This window comes from Chenopodium quinoa, unplaced genomic scaffold (assembly GCF_001683475.1).
Source record: "Chenopodium quinoa cultivar QQ74 unplaced genomic scaffold, ASM168347v1, whole genome shotgun sequence".
Classification (NCBI taxonomy): domain Eukaryota; kingdom Viridiplantae; phylum Streptophyta; class Magnoliopsida; order Caryophyllales; family Amaranthaceae; genus Chenopodium; species Chenopodium quinoa.
The window spans coordinates 902641-916943 of NW_018744026.1; the positions used below are offsets into that span (position 1 = coordinate 902641).

The window sequence follows — 14303 nt, forward strand, 5'->3', positions numbered from 1 at the left end:
TTTTCCCTTTTATTTACTTGTTTGGATTTCGTTATATAGTGTATAATATATACTTCGTATATTTAAAGTACAGTATTATAAATCTTTAAACCTCTAACTACTCTTATTTAGCTATTTAATCAAGTACCGGCGTACTGCCTCGTTGATAATGATTACTAATGTGTTATTCGACTATATATGATCTTTTGATGAATACATATTTCCATAATTTTTTCATTTCTTTAATTATGTGCGCTTAAATTCTATTTTTTGTTTAATTGTTTGGAACTAATTTTACTTTATAGATTACATTGTAATAATTTCAATAGTCAAACAAAGTTGTGTTTATTTTTTTTTTGAATGTAACCTGATTAGGGGATTTTTATCCACCAATCACCGTCTGACAAGTGGACCAACCAGGTTCCGCCACGTGTCCTTCACGAAGGCCAACAGGAGCATGCCACGTGTCAATCACAGATACGTCCTCTACGGACCAATTTAGACACGCCACGTGTCCACCCATGCCAAATGGGAAAACCGGCCATCGAGGCCCAATCCAGTCTAGAGGCCCGATCAGCCTAGGTTTACCTTAAACCTAGAGAGTTGCACGCTTCTCAAGGCTATAAATACTTAATTAATCCTCATTAGTTAGATGATGGAAAAGTAATCAAGTAGAGAAGAAACAGAAATATTACTGAACACCAACAACCGGCTAATCTCGCTAACGACGCAGATTACCAACACTAAGCACTCTCACCTAGAGAGATCTCTTTACTTTAATTTCTGTATTAATTACTCCTTAATCAGGTACTAACTTGACCGTTGGAGGCGGAGCTCTCAGGAGTCTCCGTTATTTTGCAGGTACAGGCGTCCGGTTCCAGTCTCGGAATTGTAACTCTCCCGCAGGACATCAGAAAACCCCGAAACATTTGGCGCCGTCTGTGGGGAGAGTACTTCAGAGATGGCATCCAAGTCTGTACCGACTCCAGAAGAGAGGCGTCCCCTAGACGACCCTCAAGTTCAGTCGGACCATGATACCGGAAAGTGAATTTGAAGTTGAAACTCCATACAGCTCCAGACGGGACCTAAGGGCCGACGTACCCGTCATACCGAAAGGAGGGAACGGGAGCATCTTCAAACAGGAAGCGAGCCAGCAGGCGCACCGCTAGCTCGGCAACAGCCGACTGATGGGTCTGCTCCCATCACAAGGAACGAACTCATGACCTTCATGAGGGACTTCAAGGGAGAGATTCAAGAGTTGATCAACAAAAAACCGCCTGCTTCATTCAAAGAGCAGTCGGCCAAGAAACCTTCCACTTCACTGAAGAGGAAGCCAGTTCAAGGGCGAGAGGCGACTCCCCATCCTAAATCCAAGAAGCGGGAGCCACCTGCTCTTGATTTCACAAAACTCCGTTATCCTACGGGAAATAGGAAACCGGTTCGTCATATTCAGGCGGACGGGTCAAAGCAAACGTTCACAGATGCTCGGCACCTGCTAGAGCAGAAGAAGAGTGACCGATTATCAGAGTCGGCTTCTACTTCAAATTTTCAGGACAGCTTGCGAAATGCCTCGATGAGGCATACTCAGTCGTACCATGAGAGTCAGTCAGGCGGCACCTCCCGTCAGTCCGGCTTTCATAGTGCCCAGGCGGTACCAAACTTACCATTTGTGCCGCAACAGTATTTTATGCAGCCACCTCCATTTGGTGGACCTGCAGCAAAAAACGTCCAACCTATGGACTGGCAGCTACGGCTGCTTAGACTTGGTGAATAGCCGTCGGCCTTCTCCAAGGAAATTACTGAATCCGCTCAGCCGGCCAAAGTAAAAAATGTTCTAGTAGGCGCCTATGATGGCACTACTAACCCAGAAGACCATCTGATGGCATTCACCAACCTAATGTACCTTCAAGGGTTGGATGATCCCACTTAATGCAAGTGTTTCACAGCGACTCTCAAGGGAATTGCACAGCAATGGTTCGGCAACCTGCCGACTGGTTGTGTAAACAGCTTCAGGACGTTTGCTTACTTATTTGCCTCCAACTTCGCTATGAACATCCCTGCGAAGAAAACGACCCTTGATTTGGGAACAATTCAGCAGGGCGAGAAGGAGGGGCTTCGTTCTTACATCAGGCGGTTCAACCTGATGAGAATACAGATTCAAGGGTTACCAGATGAGGTAGCTTATACTGACTTTTTTAGAGGTCTCAAAGACGGGTCTACCTTCAAATTTGATTTAGTTCGAAAAAGGGTGGCGACTCTTCAAGAGGCTTTGATTGAAGCAGAAGCCTATATACAGGCGACTGATCTGTGTACGATAAAACAGTCGGACGGGAAGAGGTTCGACAAAAGAGAGGGACGACAGAAACAGTCGTCCAACAAAGATGAGAAAAGAAAAGAGGTCTGGGCGGCTGATTCCTCTAAACAGCCGACTCAGAAAAAGAAAAAAAAATTCAAACCATACTCCCCAAAGTATGTGTTTAACAAGGATAACCAGTTTATCCTAAAAGAAATAAAGGGACGGTTCTCAATTGAGAAGCCGCTCCCCATGAAGGGTTCTGCAAGCAACCGGAACCAAGACAAAATCTGTGCTTATCATGATAACGTTGGTCATCACACCAATGACTGCATCAGTCTCATGCGGTACCTAGACCGCTTGGCTGAGCAAGGTGATCTTGACACTTATGTCAAGAAATCTACGGGGAACACTTCCTAAAAAAAGCAGTCGGCCAAAAAGAATCAACAGGCCGACAGTTCCGATACAGATGATGCAGTCGTCTACACCATTGCAGGCGGCTTCTCAGGAGGCGGCCCCACTATTAGGGGCAACAAAGACAATATAAGGCGGTTAGATGTAAATTCCGTTCACCAAGAACGGCCGTCCAAATATACATTTCCTGAGATTGTCATCACTGAAGAGGATCTAGGAGGAATAAGGGGGCCGCATGACGACCCTCTCGTTATTGAATGTAAAGTGGCCAACCAGAGAGTTGGCCGAATCCTCATAGATACCGGGAGCTCCTCAGATCTCATCAGCAGCAAATGTCTGTCAAAACTGAAATATCAGACGGACTGCATACATCCGGCCTCCCACCCTTTAATAGGGTTTGGAGGAGGAGTCGTCCACCCACTGGGACGAGTAGATTTACCCATTCGCCTGGGCGAAAAAGGGGAAGGACGACACATGGTAGTCCGGTTCCTAGTAGTAGAGGAACTCTCGGCCTACAACATGATTCTGGGTCGACCAACCCTGAATAATTCCAAGGCTGTTATAATCCCGTCTCTTATGCTGCTTATGTTTGAGAGGGATAATGGAACAGTCGGCTCCCTTAGGGGAGATCAGAGGATGGCCCGAGAGTGCTATCTCTCGGATGTCAAGCCCACTGTTATGGCCACTGGGTCAAGTGGAGAAAAAACAGACCTTGACAATGTCAAGGAGAGTGCGCCTGTTCAAGAAACAGGCGACAAAAAGAGAAAGGCGTCCCAGACAGAGTCCGCAAGAAAAGCAAGGAAATAGCAATCATTGGCAGAGGAGCGGTCGGATGAGTTCCGCCCTCAGCCGGCTGGTGAGCATGCGGACCTGATATTAGACGAATCACGTCCTGACCGAACAGTCAAAGTTGGGACGACTGCTCTGAGAAACCTTGGTGACGACTTTCACAACCTGTTGAAAGAATATAAGGACATCTTTGCATTTGAAGTCCATGAAATGCCAGGCATTAGTCCTGATCTGGCGGTACACAAACTCGCTGTGGATCCGAAAAAGAAGCCGGTACGGCAAAAGAAGCGGAACCATGGTGAAGAAAGAGGTCAGGCGGCAGCCGCCGAAGTCAAAAAATTACTTGATGCAGGGTTCATTCGGCAATGTTACTTCCCAGATTGGGTTGCAAATGTGGTGCTTGTTAAAAAGCCGAATGGCACCTGGCGAATGTGTGTAGACTACACAAACTTGAACAAGGCGTGCCCCAAAGACAGTTACCCTCTGCCTAAAATTGATAACCTGGTCGACTCAACAGCCGGCCATGCCTTGATGAGTTTTATGGACGCTTATTCTGGTTTCCATCAAATTCCTTTATGGAAGAAAGATCAGGAGAAGACGGCCTTCGTCACTGATCAGGGATTGTACTGTTACACGGTCATGCCGTTTGGTCTTAAGAATGCCCCGGCTACCTTCCAACGAATGATAAACACAGTGTTCTTTGATCAGAGTGGGAGAAACGTCGAGGCATATATTGATGATATGATTGTCAAGACTAAACTTCAGAAAGATCATCTGACGGACCTCCGAGAAACTTTCGCCACACTCAGGCGGCACCATGTCATGCTCAATCCCAAGAAATGTGTATTTGGAGTTGAGTCTGGGAAATTTCTCGGATTCCTTATCAATCAGAGAGGAATAGAGGCGAACCCTGAGAAGGTACAGGCGGTCATTGACATGCAGTCGCCTCGTACCGTCCGAGAGGTTCAGAAGTTAACAGGTTGTCTGGCGGCCTTAGGGAGATTCCTAAGCCGATCAGGCGACAAATGCCTATACTTTTTCCAGGCAATTAAGAAAAAGGCAAGGTTTGAATGGGGGCCGGATGCTGAGGCCGCCTTCCAGAAATTAAAGGTTCACTTACATTCCTTGCCGAGGCTGGTCAGCCCTTTGCCCAAAGAAGATCTCTACATGTACCTGGCCGTCTCTGATCATGCGTTAAGCGCTGTGCTCCTTGCTGAAAGGGACGGCTGTCAGCTCCCGGTCTACTTTGTCAGTCACGTACTGAAAAATGCCGAGTTGAGGTATCCCCTAGTGGAGAAATTTGGTCTTGCACTCTTCATGGCTGTTAAAAAATTGAAGCCCTACTTTTTGGCACATGCAGTCGTCGTGAATACCGACCAACCAATCAAGTGGCCCCTTACCATCATGGAGTCGTCAGGACGAATGATCAAATGGGCCATAGAAATACAGAGCCTCGAAGTTACTTTCGAGCCTAGAAAAGCAGTGAAGGGGCAAGCCTTTGCTGACTTTATTGTAGAGATGACTCGTCCTCCTGACTCTCAAGTTCCAGACCAAGTCTGGAAGGTATATGTGGACGGAAGCTCTACTTCAAACGGTTGTGGAGCAGGCGTCGTATGTCAATCTCCAGAGGGCGACAGGTTCGAGTATGCTCTACGCTTCAGTTTTCAGGCTTCAAACAATGAGGCAGAATATGAAGCTTTACTAGCCGGGATCCGCATGTGCAAGGCGGCAGGGGCAAGAAAAATAGACGCCTGTTCTGATTCACAATTGATAGTGAGTCAGTACAATGGCGAATACGAAGCAACCCATCCGGCCATGATCAAGTATTTACAGGCGGTCCGACAAGCAGTCGGCTCCCTTGAGGATTTCCATCTGATCCAAGTGCCGAGATCAGAAAACAATCAGGCAGATGCACTTTCGAAATTAGCATCATCCGCCTCCTCCGATACTCCTCGAACTGTTTTTTGGGAAGTAATGGAGAAGAGAAGCATCGAGGAAAACCCTATTGGAATCCTAGACAGAAGCTCAACCTGGATGGATTCAATCAGGGCATATCTGACAAACGGTACACTGCCGGATGATCCTCAACAGGCGGCAGCACTGAAAAAACGAGCCTCCTGTTTTGAAATGATACAGGGAGAACTTCACAAGAGGGGGTACCTTCAACCCTTCTTAAAGTGTGTTACTCCTGAAAAGGGACGAGAGATACTAGATGATCTTCACTCTGGTTTCTGTGCTTCCCATATAGGTGGTAGGATGCTTGCTCAAAGGGCAAGGCGGCAGGGCTACTTTTGGCCTACTTTGGAAGCAGATGCAATGGAGATGGTGAAAAAATGTGACAAGTGCCAAAGGTTTGGCAAATTAATTCACCGTCCGGCTACTGACCTCACTACCATTCACAGCCCACTACCGTTTGCTAAGTGGGGCATGGACATTCTGGGTCCATATACACCTGCTACAGGCGGCAGAAGGTATATACTTGTTGCCGTTGACTACTTCACTAAATGGGTAGAGGCGGAGGCTGTAAAGGGAATCAAAACGAAAGATGTAATTTCATTCATTTGGAAAAACGTCATCACTCGGTTCGGGGTTCCCATGTCTATGGTTTTTGATAATGGTCCCCAATTTGAGACGCCTGTTCTCAAAAGCTGGTTGGGAGACCAAGGAATTGCACATTACTTTGCATCTGTCGGCCGTCCACAAGCAAACGGCCAGGTAGAAGCCTTTAATAAAATCATCTCAGACGGTCTAAAGAAAAAGATTGAACGAGCAGGCGGCCTATGGGCGGATGAACTACCACATGTTCTCTGGGCCATTAGGACGACTGAAAAAGGGGCGACTGGAGAAACTCCATTCCTCCTAACTTAGGGTGCAGAAGCTGTTCTTCCAATAGAACACTACGAGCCGACTCTTCGAGTAATGCTATATGACGAAGAGGCAAACTGGGAAGCCATGCGCCTGGCATTAGACTCACTTCCTGAAAAGAGGGGCAATGCTGTTTTGCGCCATGAGATCTATCGCCTGAGAATGACTAGATCATACAACAAAAAAGTACACAGGCGTCCACTCAAAGTAGGGGACTTTGTACTTAGAAAAATGGAAGCAGTAGGTAGGGCTAATGAGTCTGGCAAACTAACTCCCAACTGGGAAGGACCCTACCGAATCTATGAGGAAGTCAGGGACGGTACCTACCGTCTGGAAACACCAGACGGACAACCGTTGCCTCGAACTTGGAATGTAGATAACCTTAAAAAATATTTCTTCTGAAAGATGTAAAGTAAGGAGCTACTTAATAAAGTTTGCACTTACTATTTAATTGTATTACGAGGGGCATGTCGTCTGTACCTTTACAGTCGGCTACTCTCCATTGAGTTTTTCACTCTATCTTCTGAGGGGCATGCCGTCTGTGCCTTCACAGTCGGCTACTCTCCATTTGAGTTTCACTCAATCTTCAGAGGGGCATGCCGTCTGTTCCTTTACAGTCGGCTACTCTCCATTGAGTATTTTACTCAAACACTTAGCTAAAAAGATTAGGGCCTGGCCGACCCTGTGCCTAACAGGCGGCTACCCTTCTTTCACTTAGCACCTACGTTCACCAAGAACTTACCAAGGCCACCGGCCGAATGATCAGACCAGGCGCCAAGCCAACTGATCAAATCTACAAAACTAATTCGACCTGTCCCAACATCATAGCAGGCGTCCGACGGCATCCCTCCGGATGAAATTCGTCGCAGAGAGCAGCTCCCTTTTGGGTGGAACATTGTTCTATAAACTAATTACACGGCACCTATACGACTGTCCCCACGGACAACCACGTAGCCGTTTTTGAGACAAGGATAACTCTATCACTAACCAAACCAGTGGTAGCAGTTGACATCTGAGTCAGATGACCGCCTGTATTACTTGGGATAAATGCAGGGGGTACCTATTGAGTTAATAGCCAACAAACATTGGCGAATCAAGGGGTCTAGCCGGCCTACGCCGCCTGGTACCTCTACTTCTCAAACAAAAGTGACGGCGACTGAATAACTCCAACGTTAACTCATAGTCACTTCAAATTTGGTATGGAATCTAAAAAGTTTGAGTCGTCCGCCTGTTTTAAACAAACAAGGGCACTCGAACCCCTATTCCTACTAGATAACCTATTGAGTTAATAGCCAACAAACATTGGCGAATCAAGGGGTCTAGCCGGCCTACGCCGCCTGGTACCTCTACTACTCAATCTAGATTGTGACGAAGACTAAGTAACTCCTAAGTTAACAGTCACTCAAACTTAGTATGGAGCCTAAAAGGTATGAGTCGTCCACTTGTTTTTAATAAACCAGGGCTCTCAACCAATACTCTTGCTAGGTTAACAAATTACGAGTTAAAAGCCAACATTGGCAATAAAGGGAAACAGCCGGCACCCGCCGCTTGTTATCCTACTTAATTCCTGGGCAACTAGGAAATACTATTTACTTGGTCAGACAAATTGAATAAAGAGTTCGAATACCGATTGAATAAATGGCCGACTGATCATCTATCCTGGAAACAGACAACCAGTCGTCCAGGGGCATAGGCGGCATACTTACTATTTGTACCTGTCTTAACGTTCGGCCATACACAACAGTCGGTCTAGTGAACAAATTAAAAATACTTAGACAAATTTGAACCAAAACAAAAATTTGATTAAAAATGAGCCGGCCATTAAAGACCAGCAGAATATTCAAAACCCCGGCCCCCTGGCCGGGTAATTACAAAGCAAACGGCACGCAGGCCGTGAAAAGAAAAAATACTTAAAGCTTAAGAAGGGGGCAGTTCAGTATCAGCAGCTGCCGCCTGGTCAGCACTCTTCTTGCTGGACTCGGCCTTAGCTGCACCCTCTTTTGATGCCTTACCCCCAAGTGGCACAAGCGCCACAACCGGCTCTTCCTCCTCCAACGCACCGTCCAACGCCTCTTCTTCAGCAGCCGCCAGGATCTGTTGATTATATGTTTCCGAACACTGGCGGTACGTTCTTTCCCATGAGGCAAAGTCGTTCCCATGTCATGCGCTGGATTTGAGCGGAGTCTTCCACCATCTCCCGGACGAGCTCTTGTTTCTCTTGCTCGGCCTTATCCGAGAGCTCTTGGGTAAGACTCTTCTCTTGGTTCACCAGGCGTTCTTTTACGTTGGCCAAAGATTTCTCCATGGCTTCGTAAGAGTGCATTTTTTGGCGAAGAGGTTTCAGCTCGGCCTTAAGGTTGGTGACGGTTCCCTCCAGCTCGTCAACCTTCTTTTGGGCCGCCTCTAACTGAGCCCGAACAGCGGCGGTAGCCTGCGCCTGATAATAAAGAAGATCAATGGTCAGTACTTCATTTTGAGCAATTTGAAACATTGCCTTATCACAGCTGGAGGCGGCCATAGCCTTTGCGGCCTTTACCTCTTTGTTTTTTCCGATCAATCGGCTTGCGAAGGCTGTTGACTCGGAGCAGGGCCTAAGTACAAAGAAAAACAGGCGTCAGTTTCCAAACAAAAAGGATAACAGGCGTCCCGGAACTCAAAAGCTCAAAAAAATGCTAAGTATACCTCAGCAAGGACCCCTGAAATCCCATCAAGGTCAAGGGTGCCGGCACCCCTGACCGCCTCCCTGTCAGATGGAGGAACTACTTTAACCATAGACTTGGCTACCTCAACCAAGTCAAGTCCCTGGGGGCCGGCTGCATTAAGTGAAAGGAAAAAACAAGTTAGACCTAGTCAAGAAGGAAGCAAGGGTGAGTTTTTACAAGTAAGTGTCCATACATCTAGGCGGCCCCGCCTGGGTTTTTGAAGAAGTGGCCGGCTGCTTCTCAGCCGCCACTGTTTTCCTGGAAGACCCAGGAGAGCTTGCAACAGTCGTCCTCCGGGCCTTGGGGTCCGGCTGTTGCGAGGAAGAAGCCCTTGGAGTGCCAGACTGAAAACAAAAAGAGTTAGTATATGCATAAGACAACTAAAAGAGGAAGAGTTTTCGAAGCTTACCAAGGGTGCCTCCTTGTTGGGGGAGTCGGCATACGACTGTTTCATGAGCGAGGCCCGCAACATGGCCGCCGCAGTCTTGGATGCTGATATTTTACTCATGGCGTCAGCTGCAAGAAATAAACAGCAAAGTTAGTAAAAATCCCAAGTAAACAAGGCGTGAAAAAACAGAGTATTTGTCAGGCCGGCTACCTCTAGAGCACCGACTGCTGAGGCCACAGGCGGCCAAAAAGTACTCGTCATAGAGCCACTTGAAGCTCGGGACGCAGTTTAGGGGTACTTGCTCTCGTACCCCTGAAGTAGAGTTCACCCTAGTCTCTACTTTGAAGAGTCCTTTGTCTAGGATCTCTTTTTTAGCCTTTGGGGGAACAGGCGGCATGCTGCGGCCGCCTGCGAGAAGAGGCGGATCCCTATTCCACTTTTTAAAGCGTTTGTTCAGCTCCGTGTCTGAACCCTCGATAATAAGGAAGGTGTTCCGCCAATCCTTCCATTTGTTCGCCTTACCTCTCGTCATGAGGTAACCCCTATGGCTTGTTAGTTGGTACCAGCCGGTACCTCCCGACTTAGGGGTCCGGCTGAGATAGTTCATGTGGGCGAAAGCCTCAAAGCTTGGCTCCACCCCGTACATTTCGCACCCGGCCACATAGCCGAGTACGTTTACCCAAGAGTTGGGGGCTAACTGCCATAACCCCAGATCATACCCATCTAAAATCCGCTGAACAGCCGGATGTAATGGGAAGCGCAGTCCAGCTTTGATGGCCGCCACATAGCAGCCAAAGCAGCCGTCACCATAGCTGGTACCAGCCGGCCAGACGACAGTGTCTTCTGGATCCGGCACAAACAGTAAAAATTCCGGGCCCATTTTGTGGTTAGCAATAAAGCTCGCCACGTTGTCTTGCATGGTTGCGATCCGGCCCCGGGGTACCATGCAGTAGTAGGGGGCGTTTTCCTCTCTGTAAGAGGCGGACGGCTCCGCCCAATTGTCCCCCTTCTCAACTGCGTGAGAAAGTCTCGCCTCTTGTAGGCGGCTATGTTTTTTCTTCTGAGCCTGGAGAACTGTGGCCAGAAGAGCTGGACTCGGACTCGTCCTCTGACGAGTCCGAAGAGGACGACTCCTCCCCTCTCCTAGAGGGGCCCGCCTCCTCTCCCTTAGAAGGAGCAGGAGGAAAATTAGACATGTCAACAGTAAGATGGGAAGGGAACACCTTGGCCCCTCTCTTAGAACTGTCGGCTTGACAGTCGCCTCGTTTCAATTCTACATCTGGCGCCTGGTCAGATGTTTCACTAAGGAGCACCCTTTGGGAGGAGCCGTCTGAGTTTGATATCATAGCAGTCTGTTTCGTTCTGGCCATCACGTTCTGCATAGACACAGATACAGTCGGACTTTGTATAAAGGGCAAAGATGGGTCCAGAAAAGGGCAGGCGGCACTCCTAGTCCTAGATTCAGCCGTCCCCGGTGACCGGCTGATCACTAACTTAGGTCGTGTCGTGTGCTTCCGTGGTGCCATTTCAAAAATAAAAAGAAAATTAAGAGTAAGAGAACTGAGTTACCTGAACGAGTGACGGTTGATGAAGTCCTGGAAGTCCGGGTCAGTCGGCTTGTCAGAACAGGCGGTAGGCAGAAAAGGTCCGAAATGTCAGAGCAAGTTCAGGGGTCCGAATGTTCTCGCAAAGTTCTCAAATGTGAAAATGACCGAAGTCAACACTTCCTTATATAGGCAAGGTGAGAAGGCGAAAGGTCGCTTCCAAATTCAAAATTTGGGCGGGAAAATCTCTCGGCCGTTTGCAAGGTGACACCTGTAACAGGTCGTCGCCTGTCACCGTGCGACACCTGTCACAGGCGACACGTGACCAGTCACGTGCCACCTGTGAGGGGCAAATGATTAGGGGATTTTTATCCACCAATCACCGTCTGACAAGTGGACCAACCAGGTTCCGCCACGTGTCCTTCACGAAGGCCAACAGGAGCCTGCCACGTGTCAATCACAGATACGTCCTCTACGGACCAATTTAGACACGCCACGTGTCCACCCATGCCAAATGGGAAAACCGGCCATCGAGGCCCAATCCAGTCTAGAGGCCCGATCAGCCCTAGGTTTACCTTAAACCTAGAGAGTTGCACGCTTCTCAAGGCTATAAATACTTAATTAATCCTCATTAGTTAGATGATGGAAAAGTAATCAAGCAGAGAAGAACAGAAATATTACTGAACACCAACAACCGGCTAATCTCGCTAACGACGCAGATTACCAACACTAAGCACTCTCACCTAGAGAGATCTCTTTACTTTAATTTCTGTATTAATTACTCCTTAATCAGGTACTAACTTGACCGTTGGAGGCGGAGCTCTCAGGAGTCTCCGTTATTTTGCAGGTACAGGCATCCGGTTCCAGTCTCGGAATTGTAACTCTCCCGCAGGACATCAGAAAACCCCTAAACATAACCCAAATCTCTTTATATCTATTATCAATTTATTTAAATACTTGTTATTTGATTAATCATATTTATTACATAACTTAAAATTGGGGTTTACCAACAAAAAATTATTTTTTTGGTTGATAATTTTCTTAATATATATGCAATGAATCTTTTAACCACTCCTCTTTTGTCATATAAGAATATTTGTCATATTTCATAAACGATTTTAATTACATATTAAGCAATTATGTTATCAAAAAAATTTGTCGATTTATTAAACATTTGAAATTTGTCCCCCCGGATTACAAATACTGACTCCGCCACTGATAGTTGTCATGTTTGGTGATGGCCGAAGACTTGTTAAATTCAGTTGTTTGTGGTAATTTTTCATGTATAGATATTTGTTTGAAGTGTTAAAATAATATATTGAATAATTTAATTTTATATAATTCTATCTTTTATTTTGTTGTATAGAGTTGGGTAATTTATCATGTATTCAAATGATTTGGTATAATGATGGAAATTATGAACTAGAAGCAATGTTCATTTTTTTTTTGTGAGTGTTTATGGAGTTTTTTTTTTAAAAAAAATGGTTTTAAAGTGTCAAATAAGTTGTCGACGTCGTTGTGCTTTAAAGTAGAATAACATTGTTTTTAGCACCGCTTCGCCAAGGGTTGTGTACGGAGTGTATTGTGATATTTTGTTATAATTAGCTTCGTACCCAAATTCAGACAATAAGAGTAACACCTTAGCTAGTATGATATATGGGTTATTTTATATTTTGGAGAATTTTTAAGTTAAACTCTTTAGAAGGATTTTTTGTTGAATTTTGGTCTTAGAAGTAAAGACCTGCAGTTGGGGTTGATGATCCTTAAATGTGTTTCAATGATTTTTAAGAAGTATGTTTATAAATTTTCTATAGTTATGTAAGTGTACCACAACCATTGGGCTGCGGAATTCAATGGTTGGAACATGCCAACATCTTTGGCTGCGGAATTCGAGTAGGAAAACTGGGAGTTTGGTCATTCTCAGACGCAGAGGGCTGCAGAATCGTCTTTAGGTTTGCCCTCACAAACCTTTAATGGTGGGCTGCGGATTTCACTAGCGTTCATATTTTATATGCTTTCCTCACTATAAATCTTATTTTCAAAACGGTTAAAATTTATTTATGTTATAGATACTATTGATTTTGAGCAGGAAACTTTATAAGTGTTAATAATCGTCTATATCAGTTACCATTTGTTTTAACTTGCTAAATTTTATTCGGAATTCTTGTGGTAATATTTTTACGTTGTTATATTTACATGCTTGATCTGTATTATAATCATGATTCCATGTTTTTCCCCCTCGAGTTTAACTGGTAATTATTATTTGAGTTGATGTTCTCACATGTTGTTAAGTTTTTGTGCTAGTGTCTAAGTTTTTCTGTACTTAGCTTTTTATTTCTACAAGTACTGGGAGAACTACTAGTTACTCCCCACTAATTGTGGAACCTTAACGTTATTTGCAGGTGAAGAGTAGTTCCTGATGAGTCTGGGCTGAGAGTAGAGTGTTTATTTTATTTATTGGTTTTATAGACTTGCTTTAATTATCTTTGGACCTTCTCTTTTGGGATTATCATATTTGAGGATTGTTTTCTCTTGTTGGAAGTGTTTATTGTTCATTTGGGATTTCTTTCACTTTACTTTATTTATCTCAGATATTTTAATCAATGTCTTATTTCTTTTTTTTTATTAACCTTTAGAGTGACATTTTCGTCTCAACGTTATTTCCGCTAATGTCATGCCTTATGTGTTGTATATTTGGAGTAACACTCGAAATACACAAGGGATAAACCAAGGGATAGTTAAGGCTAAAGAACCAAAGGCTTCTTAAAAAACTGTTTGAATTCCTAAGATCACAAGCCAACTAGTAGCCTAAACTAGCTAACTAAGCAAAGGAAATGAAATTCCAAATCCAAGAATTTCAAGGTTTTGTTTCTAATCCAAGAAACGAATGTAAGATATATTTTTTTTGTTTGAATAATCTGATTTTTTTCATTCACATTTGCTTGCTATTTATAGTAAACAAGCATCCTTAAGTACAAGCTAACTTAAGTGGCTGTTCAGCTCACTTGTTACACGCCTAAGCTAAAGCTAAGTACAAATCAGCTTTTTGTTGTCTAGATACATTATTAAAAGAAGCCTTATTTAACTAGATACATCAAAGAGAAAATGGTGGCTTATAACCTCCAAATTAAGGCTGAAATAAAATCAGAATTAAGAGAGTGTAACTCCCCTTAATTCACGCCCATCCAAGCAGCAAGTTGGAGATGTATTTCCTCCAATTTTCACGCCCAAATTCAAACAGCAAAGAAGTGTAACTCCTCCTTGGTTCAAGCCTTGAAATTAGCTTGAATGTATGTGGACAAGGGTGTACTTGGACGCCCTTTAGTTGC

At 45.1% G+C, this 14303-nt stretch overlaps 1 long non-coding RNA gene across 1 annotated transcript in view; it reads left to right on the top strand.

Annotated features, from left to right (window-relative positions):
• Positions 1-13716, top strand: part of LOC110690341 — a 16406-nt gene extending 2690 nt beyond the window's left edge. The window contains exon 3 of the long non-coding RNA XR_002505074.1: positions 13377-13716. This is a non-coding gene — a long non-coding RNA (uncharacterized LOC110690341). The remainder of the gene's footprint in view (positions 1-13376) is intronic.
• The last annotated feature ends 587 nt before the right edge of the window (positions 13717-14303 follow it).